General features: G+C 36.7%; 1 long non-coding RNA gene across 1 annotated transcript; it reads left to right on the top strand.

The window, feature by feature from the left end:
- The first annotated feature begins 6,191 nt into the window (after positions 1–6,191).
- Positions 6,192–8,609, top strand: LOC140144387 (uncharacterized). The gene is made up of 2 exons (XR_011857876.1): positions 6,192–6,704; positions 7,644–8,609. It is a non-coding gene; the product is annotated as an uncharacterized lncRNA (long non-coding RNA).
- The last annotated feature ends 9,245 nt before the right edge of the window (positions 8,610–17,854 follow it).

The raw sequence follows: 17,854 nt of genomic DNA, 5'->3' as shown, positions 1-17,854 counted from the left end.
ATTCCTCTAACACTAATTATAGTACGTCTTATATATCATTGTCATTATATTTATATACTTAAAACCAAGATGCAATACTGAATTAATACTTGACATTATCACTATAAACCCATCACGGGTCGACAGCTGCTTCGAAGGATAAAGTCACTTGAGTGGTACACCGCTATACTTGCTTTCAGATTTTTTAGAGGAATTGGCCAAGCTGCATTTATGTATGGTATAGCATATTAGCGGTGTGCTTTCTTGCTTAATATAATTGTCTCAGGTAAGATCTATATCCCAATTTGTTATTAATATTCAATTTTTTTAGCATATGAAGGTTGATATGTAAAAACCGGATGTAAAACGATGTGATCATCATCATCGGCTGCCCATCGAGGTTAGATGAAGGCACAAAACGATGTGATACGATACACTGCATGTACAATATGTGATGTGATATGATGTGATGATGTGATTGTAAATGACGTAATCGGATAATGATGTGACATGATCATATGATGTTAAATGATGTAATCGGATGATGTGACATGATCATATGATGTTAAATGATGTAATCGGATGATGTGATATGATCATATGATGGTATATGATGTAATCGGATGATGATGTGATGGTAAATGATGTAATCGGATGATATTGTGTGATGTATAAATGTAATGGTAAATGATGTAATAGGACGATGATATGATTTGATGCTTTATGTAATTTGATATTTATCAATTTTGAACAGCTTTCTTGACAATTTAAATATTGGATGTTGAAAGGTTTAATGGTGGGGACTTTGCTGATTATTATATATATCATAAAAGTTGGATTGTTTTAAATGAAGCCTCAATTAAAGCCATTAATTGGTTCAACTTTTTACCAAAATGTGGGTTGAATAGACTATTATATAGGCCTATAGGATAATTTATGGTGGACTTTTTTTTTTTTGGGGGGCGGGTGGATTAATTTATGGTGGACGTTTTGGGGATTGTCTTTTTTTTTTTTTTGGGGGGTAAGTGTCTGAGACACAAGGAGTCTGAGATGCATGCCACTTTTCAGGTTTTAGCTTGAATTCAGTTTTTTTGAGAATCCAAATTCACATTTTTGTCCTGCATTCACATACATTTTTTCTTGTATTTCTCACCAGCTGCAGGTTTTTTGAGTGAAACACACATCTCTGGGGCATAGGGCATGTGTCCCTCAGAAGTGGGACAAATTAATTTGATCAATATTAACAAATTTCGTGTTTTTTAAGGGATGGGGTATGAACGTTTGGACAGTATTTATTGTGGGACATTAGAGCACATCAGACATATTGAATTGCATTCTGAATACGAAGAATGTCCTTCTGATATCAAATAATTTTGATTTTTTTTGAAATTCGCAATGTAATACACATTTTATGGCAAATGATTAAAAATTGATATTTTTGATATTTAAAAGTACTCGAAGTAAACTTTATAAATCTGATGATATGTGCTTAAAGTGTATGTAGGTGGGATGAAAAGCCGATGATCTATTGAAAATTTTGACCTTCCGTATTGAAGACATGGATTTTTTCCCCAAAACACCAAAAAAAAATTAGGTCTTTTGGGGAAAAAATCCATATCTTCAATATGAAAAGTCAAAATTTTCAATTGATCGTTGGCTTTTCCTCCCAGCTACATACACTTTAAGAATATATCATTAGATTTATAAAATTTACTTCGAGGACTGTTATACATCAAAAATGTGAAAAATATCGAATTTTAATAAGTTGTCATAAAATTTGTATTATATCGTGAATTTCAAAAAATGAAAATAATTTGATATCAGAAAGACATTCTTCGTATTCAGAATGCAATTCGATATGTCTGATGTGCTCTCATGTCCCACACAAAATACTGTTGAAACGCTCAAAACGCTCATTCCAGATCCCTTAACTCCCTTCTTTTCTATCTATCGCTTCCATTCTTTTTCTCCTCTTGTCTCTTTTAGGGGACCCCGGGACTTCAGCTCCCAGGATGCATGATGGACTTGGGGGGGGGGGGGGGGGGGACGGAGTATCTGCAACACAAGAGGTGTCTGAGTGGGCATGTGCCCTTCTGAAGTGGGACAGATTTGACCGATATTGACTTGTTATACTTTTTCTCTCACTTCTGTTTTTCTCCCATGTTTTCTCCTCTTCTCCTTTTCCTTCTTTTTCTCTTCTCTCTTTTCAGTGACCCACAAAGCAATGATTAAATAATCATATTTTTCATCAATCCATTTGTGTAATGAGTATCTATGAGAACCACCTGCAAAAACACTCACAATTACCAAAATGTGACAAATTTTTATGGTTTGCAGCAGATCCAGTGGGCAATTTAGGGGATACTAGCCCCCCCCACCCCCCCTGCACATATTTTTTTTAATCATCCCATTTGAACAATATTTGGGTCATAGGAGCTCATCAGCCCCCCCCCTTCCTCCATATTTGTGATCATTTTTCAAATCCTGGATCTGCCACTGGTTTATGTAAATGCCTTCATCATAAAATTGGGTGTGCCAACATTTTTATGGTTTTGTGCTAGTCACAGGAAGTTATTATTAAAAAACAAAATGCAAAAAATGGTAGGCCTATGTTAATTAAAATTGGTTGAACTTAAAATTTGTTGAACTTAAAAATTGGTTGAACTTAAAATTTGGTATGACTCATTTTATGCTGTGGACAGTAGCAGTTAGTTAGCGCCTCAGCCTTCCTGTTATAAATATGAAGCCAATAAAGCTATATACAAGCACGTGTATGCATTTCTGTGTTTAAAGTGGTGTTTCTTTTGTGTGTTTATAAACAATATATGAAAATATATTCGGTTGAGAGCCCCCGAATAAGAATATATTGATGTTCTTTGCGTTACGTAATAGTATGACTATTCCTGTGCGGGAGAGTGTGTGAGTAACCTCACTTCAGGTTCGGTTTCTATCACGGCAACACGTTCTATTCTGTTGCGCAGTTGTTTTTCCCGCTGATTTACACTACAAAGGTTTTCCATAGTTGACTGTTTTTATGGCGATATCATCTGTATATTTCATTAAATGTGCAGCATTTCTGTATTTTTGCAAGCACGCAAGGTGTACATCCACAGAGCTAGCGCTATATTTATAGTGTTTTTCCTGAACATTGCGATGAGTTTCTTGGTTCATCATTGTAGGCCTACTCAGAAGCGGCTGGAAGAAGACGCTCCGATTCCACGTGATTAAGTTAAGTAGTTCGATATCCCAGTATTTTAAATTGGGATCATAGTATCGTAATTATTTTAATAGCAGTAATTACTGGTGTATCTGTATTATTTAAACCGTTATTATGAGCTATTATGGCTCGACAGTAGTTGGAGATCAGTTGTTATGGAGCAACTACTTGCATTCCTATGGTTAATTTAGGTTTATTTTCGATCAGATTTCAAGGAGTAGGTATATATCATTAGTTACAAAAATCTCAAGAAATAGGTTAACAAAAGCTAACAAACACGATGTATGATGATCTGTACGTTAATCGACATAACAGGCGATTTGTAGTAACAAGAAAGTCAAGATAAGGCGAGAAGGGATAAGAAGTCGGTAATATTCCGTAATAATATAGGTTTGCCCGGCGCTGTTCGGGAAAAATTGCATGTACTATTCGCATTCACCACTGAGATGCCAGGTAGGTCTCACATCAGCATCAATAATGCATTTAAGAGTTCTGATTTTCATTCATGATTGTTGGTTTTTATCTTCCATACAGTATACAATGATAGATACGACAGATAGCTGTTTGTACACAATGAAGAATGAGATGGTGGAATTAACAGCGTGATCTTTATCACCGAGTATTGATTACGAAGCTAACGAAGCAAAAGACGGAACAATGTTCGGGGACTGAGCAAGTTAAGTGAATGATTATAATTTACATAATCACTGATGTGTTTTTGCATCAATCATTTCAGTCACTCTTGTAGAGATCAATAATTTATTAAATACGTTTTAATCTGGATTGATCAAATTCTAAGTGGAATCCAATATTAAGAGGTGAGTTAACCAAAGAAATGATTGTTTTAGGACTTGGAAAAATATCACAGTAGTAGATTTTAGAAGTGTAGGCGGTAGTTTTTTATACCCGATCTGTTAGATATTGTTTTTATTATTTTGTGCTAGAATGCGATGAGTTTCAGAATCTAATTAGTGTTTTGATGAGTCAAACATTTTTTCAATAAGGATCGCATACCTTAGACCATGTTCCTAGTTTTTATAATAAAATTCCAAGTTTTGTTTGTTGGTTTGTTTGTTTGTTTGTTTGTTTTAACGGTCGATCTGTGTGGAGACACGCTTGGGTCCTTTAAGTTGGATTCTAGATTTAGACGGTATAGATGTGTTCTCTTGTGATCATGATGGTCATCATATTCAAATAAAGTAAAAATTGTTAGCATCACCAATAAGCTTAATTCCTACGGTGATAGTCCATCCGATAAAAATTGGTTGTTCAGGGACTTTGATTTGCCCCTAGTGGTATTCGGTACCAAATGGACTTAAATATGTCCCGGTGATTATACTAGAGTTACAGGAATCCTGGTAATTCAGGAAATGCAATATTTCATTGGAAATTATGTTTCAGCCTCGTAGAAGGGTCAATGCTAATTTTGTAAAACAAAGAAATAGGCAGAGGTGTATTCCTCGGATTAGTTAACAGCCCGGTGTTAACAGGTAAGCCACATTAGCTGGCACACAATCTACATAATGTATTGACACGAATTTAATGATAAATATTGCTGTCTTGTTTCTGGTGAGTAGATCTGTAAAGTTTTTTTTGTTTTTTTTACTATGCTGTCAGAAAGCAAGTTTTTCAAAACAGTTTGGAAGGGTGTTTGGTCATTGTATAAAGGCGGAAGTGTAAATGCTCTCGAGCAGCAGGTTTACCCAAACAGTTTGGACGAGTAATTTGTCATGTCATAATGGCAATAGTAATGCTGTCAGACAGCAAGTTTTCCTTCCAGCCAGTTTGGTAGGGTGTTTGGTAATGGCCTAATGGCAAAAGTAATGTTCTTAGGCAGCAGGTTTATCCACACAGTTTGGATGAGTGTTTTGCCGGGTGTTTTGTCATGGTCTAATGGCAATAGTAATGATGTTGACGGCAGATTTTCCCAAACAGTTTGGATCAGTGTTTTGTCATGGTTTTCGGCAAAATTATTGCTGTCAGACATGTCAGACAGCCGATGTTGTTATCCAATCACTATTGGATACCGAGATAAGCTCAATCAGTTGATGAGTTTTTAGTAATCATATTATATCTATGCTCTCAGACAGCAGGTCGTTATCAGAAAACAGAAATAACAGGTAGGCCTATGTGAAGTATAAGCGGTTTATACTGATTGTATGACTTCTGATCCTCGTTTTTGGGTTGGTTTTCAGCATAATTGTCAAAGAAGACACACTGCAATTTTACTGTAACCAAAATTCTTATAAAATAAATTAACAGTTGGGCTCTATGACCGGTGGTCACTTGACATGAGTTTATATAGTGGTGCAGACTATTAAGCCATTATATTAGTAGCACAGTGTCATTTAGGACTGGTTGTCATTTTGTAAAATAGATTTACACATTTTTGAATGATATTGTGATATAGTCCTATGCAACAATATTGTGACTGGTTGTCCTTGGATAGTGCAATTAAGTCCGATATTTTGGCTCTTTTCTTTTTCTTTGGTAAGATATTTAATAATGGTTTAAACTGACAGAAAAGATAGATTTTATTATATCACTCATACATAAATTCTAGACAGTTCATTGGTTGCTTACCATTTATCATTTTTACTATCACCCTCTCTGTGTGATAGTCTTTACCATCATGTGCTCTGCCGTAGTGCGCCTGCGCTAAGCCGTGCGCTGACTCTTGGACTCGCCGATTTAGTTATGGGGTGGACCCCAAAATGTGAAGTATATCACGGCAAAACATGGTGTTATGTTGATGAAAAAATGTATTTCCTACCTTAAATAGTATTTTAGTAATAGAATTTATGCATGAGTGATATAAAACAAATATTAACTGTCTTAAATTAGGTGTAATGGTGAAATATAATCACTCGGTGAAAGATGTATTGTTCCATTCCACTCGCCGTTCCGGCTCGTGGAATGGAACAATCCATCCTTCACCTCGTGATTATATTTCGAGCATCACACTCATAGACAGTTAATATTTGTATAATATGGCATTATTTTAGTGGCTAAATGCTATAATACTAGACAGGTATGAATGGTTGTTATTTAGTATCATAAGATGCTAGTGGCTTATACTTTCATTTAAAGCAGATTGCGGTCATTTGGTAAGATATTAGTGGCCCAGTGCAGATATCCTGGCCATGACTTCTCAGTTACTATGGTAAGATATTGATCATAATAATGGTAGGCCCTAACGGTAAACAGGATTGGCTCTTTGGCTGGTCGTTATTCGATATAGCAAGATATTGTAGTGGCAGAAAAGACGGGTAATATCTTCATATGAATGGCTGCCATCTACTAATGGTTGTGGCTTAGGCCTAGTGCCATGTTACGCAGATGGAGTCTCGATCATTTGGTATTCTTGTCTGAGATTATTATAGTGTCGTAGTCCAGATAATATTAAGGTTATGACTTCAATTCTATTATGCTAAGATATTGATATCAATAATGGTGTGTTCACAATCAAGACGAGCTCTATATGGCTAATCGTCATTCAGATGGCAAGGTAAGTTAGAGACATAGATCCTGTCATGTACTCATGTTAGTGGCATCTAGTCCGAGATAAGGCAGGAGGCTGGTAGTCATACAGTATGACGGGTTATTATGACAATGTGCTTTATAAGGCAGGTATTGTGACCCACTTGTCATATAAATTCATTCAAGATGATATAATGGATCAATGCTATATAAGTTGTGTAATATGATTGGTTGTCATACAGTAGTCTATGTCAATGTTTTAGTGCCTAAGGGAGTTACGTTTTGCGCATAATAGCGTCAGAGAAAGGACTTTTTTTAAGGATTAAGGAGCAAAGATTGATATTCATTTCAAAATTTCAAGCAGGTTGGTATATGGTTCGTCAAAAATGTTAAGATCGGGTCATTATCCAGGATTGTCATTAATTGATATCCTAGAAGTTGTCATACTTTGCAATTAGAGCTACAACTGTTCGTTAATAGTGTACATTGCTAATATGTCGTTTTATTATTTCTTTTAAGAATCTTCTATATTTAATAGAAGTTCCCTTATGCAAACTTTTGGTTTGTCAGTTCTGAGCTCTTAGCATGGCATATGGTCCACATAAGGCAGAAGACTGGTCTTCATTCAGTATATGTGGTATTATGGCAAAGTGTCATATAGACAAGTAATAAGGCGCAGTGTCATATAGTTTGTCAAGATAATATTGGTCATAGTGTCATATCAGGTAGTATGATTGATCGAGCTGAATTTCTTATTTCTGACAATAATTTCAGTCATGACAATTCCGATCTGAAGATTTTGAAATTTGATTTTATTATCTTCATCACTCGGAGGGATTAGGAGTTCTCATCCCAATAATTCATGAGTTGGGTTGTGTTTTTCTGCATGGTAAGGATTGTAGACTCAAAGTCGCAAAATTTGCATTTACGACATAAGTTTCTCACAGATTTGTGTATTTTTTTGCAGATATGTATGTGCGGAAGACTTGCAGATGTTACTGTGAAGCATGGCGATTCGAGGATTGCAATATGGACATTTCTTAATTTAATAATAGGCCCATTCCATTTTCACAAATTTGATTTGGGTTAATCTAAGTATTAATCAAAGAGACTAACCAGATTGGCATTTTTGGCTCATATGTAAAGTTTAGTAAAGAGTGACGACTCTGATGTGGTTCCAACTGTTGGAATGCACGGTGGATTTGACTTCCACGATTATGGTATTTTTGCCAGCAGCCCTGACTTTGGACTTCATAGCATGGCACAGTGTGTGCTTCTCGTTTGGCAGCAATAAACCGACACCAAAATGCTATATTTGTTGTGTGTATGTTGTGTGATGTATGGATAGTCATAGTAAGGGTTTAGCAAAGAAATGAAAATATATTCGGTTGAGAGCCCCCGAATAAGAATATATTGATGTTCTTTGCGTTACGTAATAGTATGACTATTCCTGTGCGGGAGAGTGTGTGAGTAACCTCACTTCAGGTTCGGTTTCTATCACGGCAACACGTTCTATTCTGTTGCGCAGTTGAATTTAAGTAGTGTGTGTCAAGTTGCTTCTTCTCAGAAGCATGATTGTTTAGAATCATTAGTAAATATTTTTATTAAAGCCAGTTTTAGTCTCGGTGGGATTTTGGTCGATTAAGACTGTTTATAGCGGGAAGGAAGGAATCAACACCACGTTGGCATGGGATAGCCTAGGCAGGAGCCACGTACTATGCCCTCAGATTTTTCTTGTTCAACAAAAATAAAAAATAAGAAATAATAAATTGTGTTCAAGTTTTTTTGAGGTTGCGCAGCCCCCTAGTTATCACGTTGATTCCTGTGGTAGGCTGCCCTATTGTATTAGCGTAGGCATGATATCCTAGTTCTGTATAGCATGGCACAGTGTGTGCTTCTCGTTTGGCAGCAATAAACCGACACCAAAATGCTATATTTGTTGTGTGTATGTTGTGTGATGTATGGATAGTCATAGTAAGGGTTTAGCAAAGAATTACTGTTATGTACCTTTACAGAGGAGGCTTAAAGGCATTCCTACAATGCACTATGATTGGGAAATTTGATCAATATAACCTAATTTTAAAGGCAAAGTCCCCATTGCCACACACACAAAATGGTAATTTTAAAACTGCAACCAACGAGCTAATATTTGAGACTTTATAACTTATATTTGAATTTCTCACAGGAAACATTCATATTGTCCCACTGCATTAATTTTATTCACAAGTCAATGTTTTGAATGTTAAATAAAAGGATGAAAACACCAGATATTTGCACACAATCTCAATATAAGGTATGGTCAACTGTACAACATGTGTACAAAAGCCAGACATACCAAGGCCGGGGGGGAGGTCACTCCCATTGTGGCCTGTACACCATCCGCGATAATCAACTTTTGAAAAGCACCCTAAACAAGGATTTAACCCTTGGCTAAAACAATACCCTAAACAGGTGTTTTCACACCCTAAACAGGGATTTTATTACTTGCATCAAATTTCATACCCTAAATTCCATTTCCGCGTATTAGCAATTGGAATTTTGCTACCCTTTTTTCCAATATTTCATGTTTTTGACACCCTAAACGTGTTACGCAGCGTATCGTGCTTACCAACGAAAAGCTACCCTTTTTACGTGTTTTCATTATCGCGGATGGTGTACAGGCCACAATGGGAGTGACCCCCGGGTACCAAGGTCAGAAACCCCATTGGATTATGGGAATGCCTTTAAATATCCTCTGGTACCTTTACTTTGGCTAAAAATAAGGTGATAGAGTTTTGTTTAAATCTTGGATTTTGTCACAACTACACAACCTAAAGCCTTAATTTTTGCATGGTATTACAATAACAACTGTGCAAAATTAAAGAATTGTGAAAAACATTGTGGATGTTTTCCTCCGCAAATATTACAATATGGCTTTATATCACAATTATTGAATCACAAGACAAACAATAATAATAACAAAACCTAAAATAATGACCGTGGCAAATACAGCCTGTGTATCAAAATGTTTGGTACCCATCAGTTTGGGTGTTTATTGACAACCCTGCTTCTTCAATATGCAATATTGGATCCTCTTGAAATGCCTAGGATTTATAGTTTTATGACCTTTCATAAGATTCATCTATAAGGCCTAAAAAAATTGTTTGATTGGCGTAACATAAAAAAAAAAAAATTAGGGTTAGTCAGTCGGCAATTTTTTTTTTTCAATTTTTTTTACACACATTTTATGCTGTAAATTGCTTCTTTTTTTTTCTTTTTTTAATTTTAAGTTTAAAAAAAATTAATTTTTTGCAAACAAATGAGAAAAAATGTCTAGGATCAGGCCTGTTTTTAGGGTCGGTAGGGATACGCCAATCAAACTAATTTTTTTAGGCCCAAGGTAGCTCCTGGGTTGCATTTTGATACATCCTGTATTTGCACTGTATTTGCAGGCACTGGTAATAACCGGACGTCTCTGATTTCAAAGACGGGTCAGTGATTTCACATACGGGGGTCTGTGATATCACATATGTCGAGCTTTGTTGACAGCTGGGCACTCGATGCAGCACATCGGAACGAAGCTGAGTGTATTAGAATAAGCTTTCCTATGTTTAGCAAATATCTACCTGTGCAAAAATTATATCCATCTGTGCAAATTCTGACAAATGGTCCCAGAACACACTTAGATTGCAATGGCCAAAATCAAATGTTTTGAAGTAAAAAAAAAACCACTGTTACTATCCAATTCATGAATTGGATAGTAAAATTAGCAGGCACTCAATATGCTCAACTTGGGCCAGCTACAACCCTGATAAGACCTACTATACACAAAATTATTCCCACTGCGCTGGCACGTTCATCAAAATTATTTATAGCCTATCGTTTGCGACTGGGTTTTGAAACTAGGGAGTATGTGATTTATGAGACGTCTCAGAAATATGATACTGTTATCCCGACTGTTATGTGACATGACGCTTCAAGAATCAAGAGTATTTGATATCAGAGACGTCTTTGAATTAGCAGTGGCCCCGAACTGACCTATGAAAGCATTCACATATGAGAAAGCAGCGGATAAATTCCTGGTGGAGTCAAAAGTTAGCCGCTCGCTAGGACTACATTACTGCATTTGAATTGTGGGACAGATGCAATGGATTACAAAGACCTCACAGCCAGTTCTGATCAGGGTAACACCTGGTTTTAGGGCCTAGCTTCATGCCTACCAAAAAAAGGACTCCAGATGTACAATTTTTATCTGGATTTCTCCAATAAAAAACAAAAATGGGAGTAAAATTACTCTAAAACAAAACAAAATGAAATAGTTCTGGCCTACAGTAAGCAAACTGGGTTTTTTTACAGCCTAGAGGGGGATTTGCATTTTTGGTGAGAAAAAAATTATTATGGCCAATTTCACTGAGAAAAACATGAATACCGGAAAATAGAAATGTGCATGATTTTGCAAAAACAAAAGTTGTTCATCTGCAGCCATACATTGTCAACTCTACCACAAATTTGCATAATTTGTGCACCTGTCCTGAGTTAATGGAGAATATTACTGGAAAAACCTTCAATTAGGCAGTTACAGCTGTGTTTGGCTATTACACAATTTTGAAAGGGATTCCCCAGCAATCGCATGGTTTTAACCCGGTGGTAAGGGGGTACTACACCCCTGGCCAATGTTGTGCCTATTTTTGCATTTTTCTCAAAAATTATAGCGCATTGGTGACAAGTAAGATATGTATATTATAGGGGCAAGGACTACAACTACTGCACTGAAAATTCAGCAACTCAAGACAAGTAGTTATTGTTTTATTGATCAAATATTGGCTTTCCCTCATTTTTGACCGTAACCCCACAACTGTTTTCTGTGCTGAAATAAAATTTCCAGTGCAGTAGTTGTAGTCCTTGCCCCTATAATATACATATCTTACTTGTCACCAATGCGCTATAATTTTTCAGAAAAATGCAAAAATAGGCATAAAATTGGGGAGGGGTGTAGTACCCCCTTAACTTGATCATCATGTGATAGGAAACATGTTGCAGTGCTTGCATAAATATTTACCTTTGGCAGTTAACTCAAACAAACAACACAATATAAGTTTATTCACCTATAGCTCCTGATAACGGGCTGTACAGTATCTATCCCTGCCCTGGGATGGACAAATTTCAAAATGCATGGCCTGCATAAAATGCTTGCCCCCTCTCTGCATGCCAAAGCCTCCCCACTCCTCTTGGTTGCCAAAATTACTTACTCCTCCCACACTTGGCTCGCTAGAAAAGCCTCCCCATTGCACATGCCAGATTTTTGCGAGGATAGCCAGCTAGAAATCCTTCATACTGTTTTCCTTAAATATTATTATTTAGATGACCCATGTCTGCCAAAATCACTACCCTCACCCCCCTTCTTTTTTTTTTTTTTTTTTTTTATTCTCCCTTTCAACCTGCTATTATTGCTTGCCCCTTCATTTACCCTGCCAAAAACTGCTGGCCCTTTTTCCACCTGGGGGACAGTTAATTATTGCACAGCCCTAACTGTCCAAATACATGACTTTATGATCATGAACAATTATTGCATTTTTGATCCTTGTTCAAAGTAGCTTACATACATGTAGTCAAACATGACCTTTGGCACCTTTTCCATTTATTATAACCATAGGCCTATAGCCTTTGTTAGGCCTCCTTTCATAGTCACTAGCAATATGTCACAGATCACAAATATTAAACTTATTCAGTAGCTTTCAGTTATGATTTTCATCCTAATCAAACATACCATATATACGCCCAGCAAACACAAAACGTTTTCGACATCATTCGCAAAAGAGGTTATAAAATGTTATCAGAAAACGTTTAAATGTCGGGTTATATAAAGGGTATATCAAGGGTATAAAACGTTTTCATAACATTGAAAAACATTTTTTGATAATCTACTGTCCAGCAAACACAAAATGTTTTACAGAAAAACGTTTAAATGTCGGGTTATAAAGGGTATAAAAACGTTTTAATAACATGCCAAAAACATTTTTGAAAATCTGATACAAAACATTCTAAACAGAATATTATTTTTGGGTTGAAAAAATGTTTGCCCAAAATATTTGCAATAACGTTTTAAATACGTTTTTTATGACCTTTATATAACCCGACATTTAAATGTTATTAAAACGTTTTGAAGAAAACATTTTAAGAACATTTCTGTGTTTGCTGGGGGCAAATATTTTAACATCATGTTGACAAAATGTTTGGCAAAAAATGTTTGCAAAAATAGTTTACAATAACATTTTTGAAAACATTTTAGAAATATTGTTGTAGTGTGTTTTCATACAAAACGTTTTAAAACGTTTTCATGACCTTTATATAACCCCACATTTTAATGTTATTAAAACGTTTTTACCTAAACCAAAAGCCAAAATATAACTTATTTTAAACGTTTTAAAAACGTTTCGTGTTTGCTGGGCGGTTTTGGCAGATTACCTTTGATGTTTTAATCCAGCTCTTCCCATGTGCCATGGTTTTTTGGGGGATTTTGGTATATCGTTGGGTGGGAAGTTGGCATTGTAGACCAAGGTGCTCATTTGGGTACACTTAGGCAAAAGTACCCTTGGACAAATTGTGGTGCTTTTTGTGAACAATTGGTAAACTGATGTGAACTTGCAAAAACAGCAAAAAGTAGGTATAGAGAAAGCCAGCATCCGAAATTCTGTGTAGCACAACCTGTGGTGCTCAGTCTTGCAGGTTGTGTTATTATATCATCATGAGTTTGGCAGAATGCCTAATAGCGATTCATCTTCGTAAAATTCATGTTACGCATGTATTTTTGTGCCTCATTTATTACCGTATTAAGCACCCATGCCTCAATAAGCACCTACCAGTGGCGTAACTAGGGTTGGTAGCGCCCGGGGCAAGAAACAAAATTGGCGCCCTCCCCCCCCCCCCCCCCCGCGAATTTTTTAATACCTGAAAGAATTGCGCGCGGAGCAAGCAAAATTTTGGACAAATAAGGCCTATCACTAATTAATTTTGGTTACTAGAAGTTGAATATCGATCTTAAAATGTCCTTTGAATTGATTTTGTGTTGAAACAAAAGCAAGCCTTGCGAAATTTTGACTTTCATCCCTTGAGGCGCAGAATTGATGCTGGTCCTGGCTGAATTGGTCAATTTGGTGCCCCCCTAACGGTAGCGCCCGGGGCATGTTGCCCCCCCCCCTGCCCCCCCCTAGTTACGCCACTGGCACCTACCCACAATATTTCAACTTCCAGAAGTTGGATTGACAAACATCACTCCAAGGAAGGCTATCACCTAAGATGGTCGAAACTGTCATCTAGGTCAGTAAATACCATTGGGTTTTGACAAGATGAAATGTGATACTATCAATCAGCTACCCATCCAAAAAGATTGGTTGAAGCCATATATTGTAACATTTCCATAAGAATTGCATTTCTTTTCCACAAAATATTAGTTTTCACTGTATGTCAATCATGACTAAGGGCAGTCCTATTCAGTGGCGTATTAGCTCGTATTCAGGGGGGGCTTTGGGTGCTGAAGCCCCCCGCGCTTTGTTAAAAACATGTAAAATCAGCCGTTATTTGGCGATTTTAGCCATTTAGCCCACGCATAAATCTGACAGCTCCTCTGAGCCCCCCGCAGGAAAAGATCCTGGACACGCCGGTGCTATTGATGTGTATTGATGATGTGTTATCACCATCCGTAATCCACCCTTATCAGCTGTAGATGGCACACAACAATAGTATAGCATACACACCCTTATCAGCAGTAGATAGCATACAATAATAGTCATCCACACCCTTATCAGCAGTAGATAGCATACAATCATAGTATGTCACCCACACCCTTATCAGTAGTAGATAGCATACAATCACAGTATGTCATCCACAAGCACATTATCAGCAGTAGATAGTATACAAATATTAACTGTCTATGAGTGTGATGGTGAAATATAATCACGAGGTGAAAGATGGATTGTTCCATTCCACGAGCCGGGCGAGTGGAATGGAACAATACATCTTTCACCGAGTGATTATATTTCGACCATTACACAAATTTAAGGCAGTTAATATTTGTTTTATATCACTCATGCATAAATTCTATTACTAAAATACTATTTAAGGTAAGAAATATATTTTTTCATCAACATAACACCATGTTTTGCCGTGATATACTTCACATTTTGGGGTCCACCCCATAATTAAATCGGCGAGTCCAAGAGTCATGAACGGCTTGGCGAGGCGCACTACGGTAGAGCACTATGATAGTAAAGACTATCACACGGAGAGGGTGATGGTAAAAATGATAAATGGTAATCAACCAATGAACTGTCTAGAATTTATGTATGAGTGATATAACATACACTTATAGTATGTCACCCATACCCTTTTCAGCAGTAGATAGCATGCAATTATAGTATGTCATCCACACCCTTATGGGCAGTAGATAGCATACATTCATAGTATGTCATCCACACCCTTATCAGCAGTAGATAGCATACAATAATAGTATGTCATCCACACCCTTATCAGCAGTAGATAGCATACAATCATAGTATGTCATCCACACCCTTATCAGCAATAGATAACATACAATCATAGTATATCATCCACACCCTTATCAGCAATAGATAACATACAATCATAGTATATCATCCACACCCTTATCAGCAGTAGATAGCATACAATTATAGTATATCATCCACACCCTTATCAACAGTAGATAGCATACAATCATGGTATGTCATCCACACCCTTATCGGCAGTAGATAGCATACAATCATAGTATGTCATCCATACCCTTCTGTCATCCCTTGTCGGCAGTATATATCATACAATCATAGCATGTCATCCACACCCTCATCAGCAGTAGATACCCTTACCAAAGTGTCAGGCCTGAATTAAACCTGAATTCAGCTAGAAATCAGGCCTGAAATAATGACTGAATTCAGGCCTGATTCTAACCTGAAAAAGGGCCGAAATATTTAAATGAGATAAGCCAGAAATGTTCATTTCAGGCCTGAAATTTTAGCCAGAAAAATTTAACCAGAAATAATAAGCCAGAATTTTAGCTAGAATTATTAAACAGAATTATTAGCCAGAAATATTAACCAGAAATGAAATCAGGCCTGATTCTAACCTGAAAAAGGGCGAAATATTTAAATGAGATTAGCCAGAAATGTTACGGCTGAAATCTTAGCCAGAAAGATTTATACAGAAAAAATTAGCCAGAATTTTAGCTAGAATTATTAAACAGAATTATTAGCCAGAAATATTAACCAGAAATGAAATCAGGCCTGATTCTAACCTGAAAAAGGGCGAAATATTTAAATGAGATTAGCCAGAAATGTTACGGCTGAAATCTTAGCCAGAAAGATTTATACAGAAAAAATTAGCCAGAATTTTAGCTAGAATTATTAAACAGAATATTAACCAGAAATATTAATATTTAAATTAAGTATGTGTATGTCTCTGGCATGGTACAGAAGATAAATCCCCCAATATTTTACAAGGGGGGATGCTCCATACAATCATCCCCCCAATGTTGATGCCTGAATATGGGTTTCTGACCAAATTAACCTCATATTTGCACATTTTAGACCCAAAAGTGCAAATGTTGGCACGCTTTGCGCACATTTATTCCACTTTTGCACCATATTTCATCAGTTTAGCTTCAAAATGGCAAAATTTTTTGCACTATAGACTTCTTCTGTCGCCAAAAGGTGCTGGATTCACTATACTTCCAACAATTTTTTCCAACCCCATCCCCCCATGTCAAGAAGAAATCTACGCCACTGGAATGCACCAGTGGCATAGCGTCATAGGGCGGGGTGTGGGGGGTACATGCCCCCCAATCGATTGCAAAATTAAGAAAATCCCATAGGAAAATTGCCAAAAACAGCTTGTGCCCCCTAATCAGACCCGGTGCCCCAATCATGGTGGTGCCCCCCAATCGGATGACCCATGCTACGCCACTGGAATACACCCAGGTGAAAAGTGTTACTGATGTTCTTCGGGTGTTATGAAGTGGGGAAGGGATATTTGGAGAGTTCAAATATGGTGAGTTATCATTTGGAGAGTTCCAATATGGCGAGTTGTCAATTGGAGAGTTCAACTATGGTGAGTTGTCATTTGAAGAGTACCAAAGTGGCGATTTGTCACCTTGAGCATATTGGAAGTTTTGTTTGTAAAGTTGGGATGTGGTGTGCTATGTCAATGTAATGGGAAGGTTTCTATTTTGAAGTGGGGAGGGTAATTTAGAGAGTTCAAATATGTATAGTATAGCTACCTTTAGCATATATTGGAAGAGTTTATGTGTACAAACCACATCCTATTAACGGTACTACACAACTCTCCCAATATGCAGAAGACAACTCACCATATTTGAACTCTCCAAATAACCCTCCCCCACTTTAAAGTACAAACATCCCCAAGACATAAACATGACATATACCACATTGCAACCTTTACAAAATATAACTCCTGGATGTAGGTGATAACTTGGTGCTCATCCTGGTGCACTAAATGTCATCCACACTCTTATGGGCAGTAGATAGCATACAATCATAGTGTGTCATCCACACCCTTATGGGCAGTAGATAGCATACAATCATAGTATGTCATCCACACCCTTATCAGCAGTAGATAGCATACAATCATAGTATGTCATCCACATCCTTATCAGCTATGATTGTATCCCATAAAGACAAAACGTTTTCGACATCATTCGCAAAAATGTTTAAATGTTGCGTTATATAAATGGTATATAAAGGGTTTTCATAACATTAAAAAAAAACCATTCGTATGATAATAATTTAACATAATGTTATTTAAAAGTGTTGACAAAATATTTGGTAAAAAATGTTTGCAAAAAATCATAAAAACATTTTAAAACGTTTTCATGACCTTTATACATCCCAACATTTAATGTTATTAAAATATTTCTACCTAAACCAAAACCTATAATATAGCTTGTTTAATTTTTTTGTTTAAAAGGTTTTTTGTGTTTGCTGGGATGCTATCTACTGCTGATAAGGCTATGGATGACATACTAAATTATTGTATTCTATCTACTGCTGAAAGGGTGTGGATGACATTATGATTGTGTGCCTTTTTTAATCCTTTGAGCCCATTTGCATTAAATCATTCTCACCCCCCTTGAAGTTGCCCACCACCCCTCACGCAATCCTGAAAAAAATTCTG

Source organism: Amphiura filiformis, unplaced genomic scaffold (assembly GCF_039555335.1).
Source record: "Amphiura filiformis unplaced genomic scaffold, Afil_fr2py scaffold_51, whole genome shotgun sequence".
Taxonomy (NCBI): domain Eukaryota; kingdom Metazoa; phylum Echinodermata; class Ophiuroidea; order Amphilepidida; family Amphiuridae; genus Amphiura; species Amphiura filiformis.
Note: the sequence above shows the minus strand (reverse complement) of the source record. Positions and strands in the feature narration are given on the sequence as shown.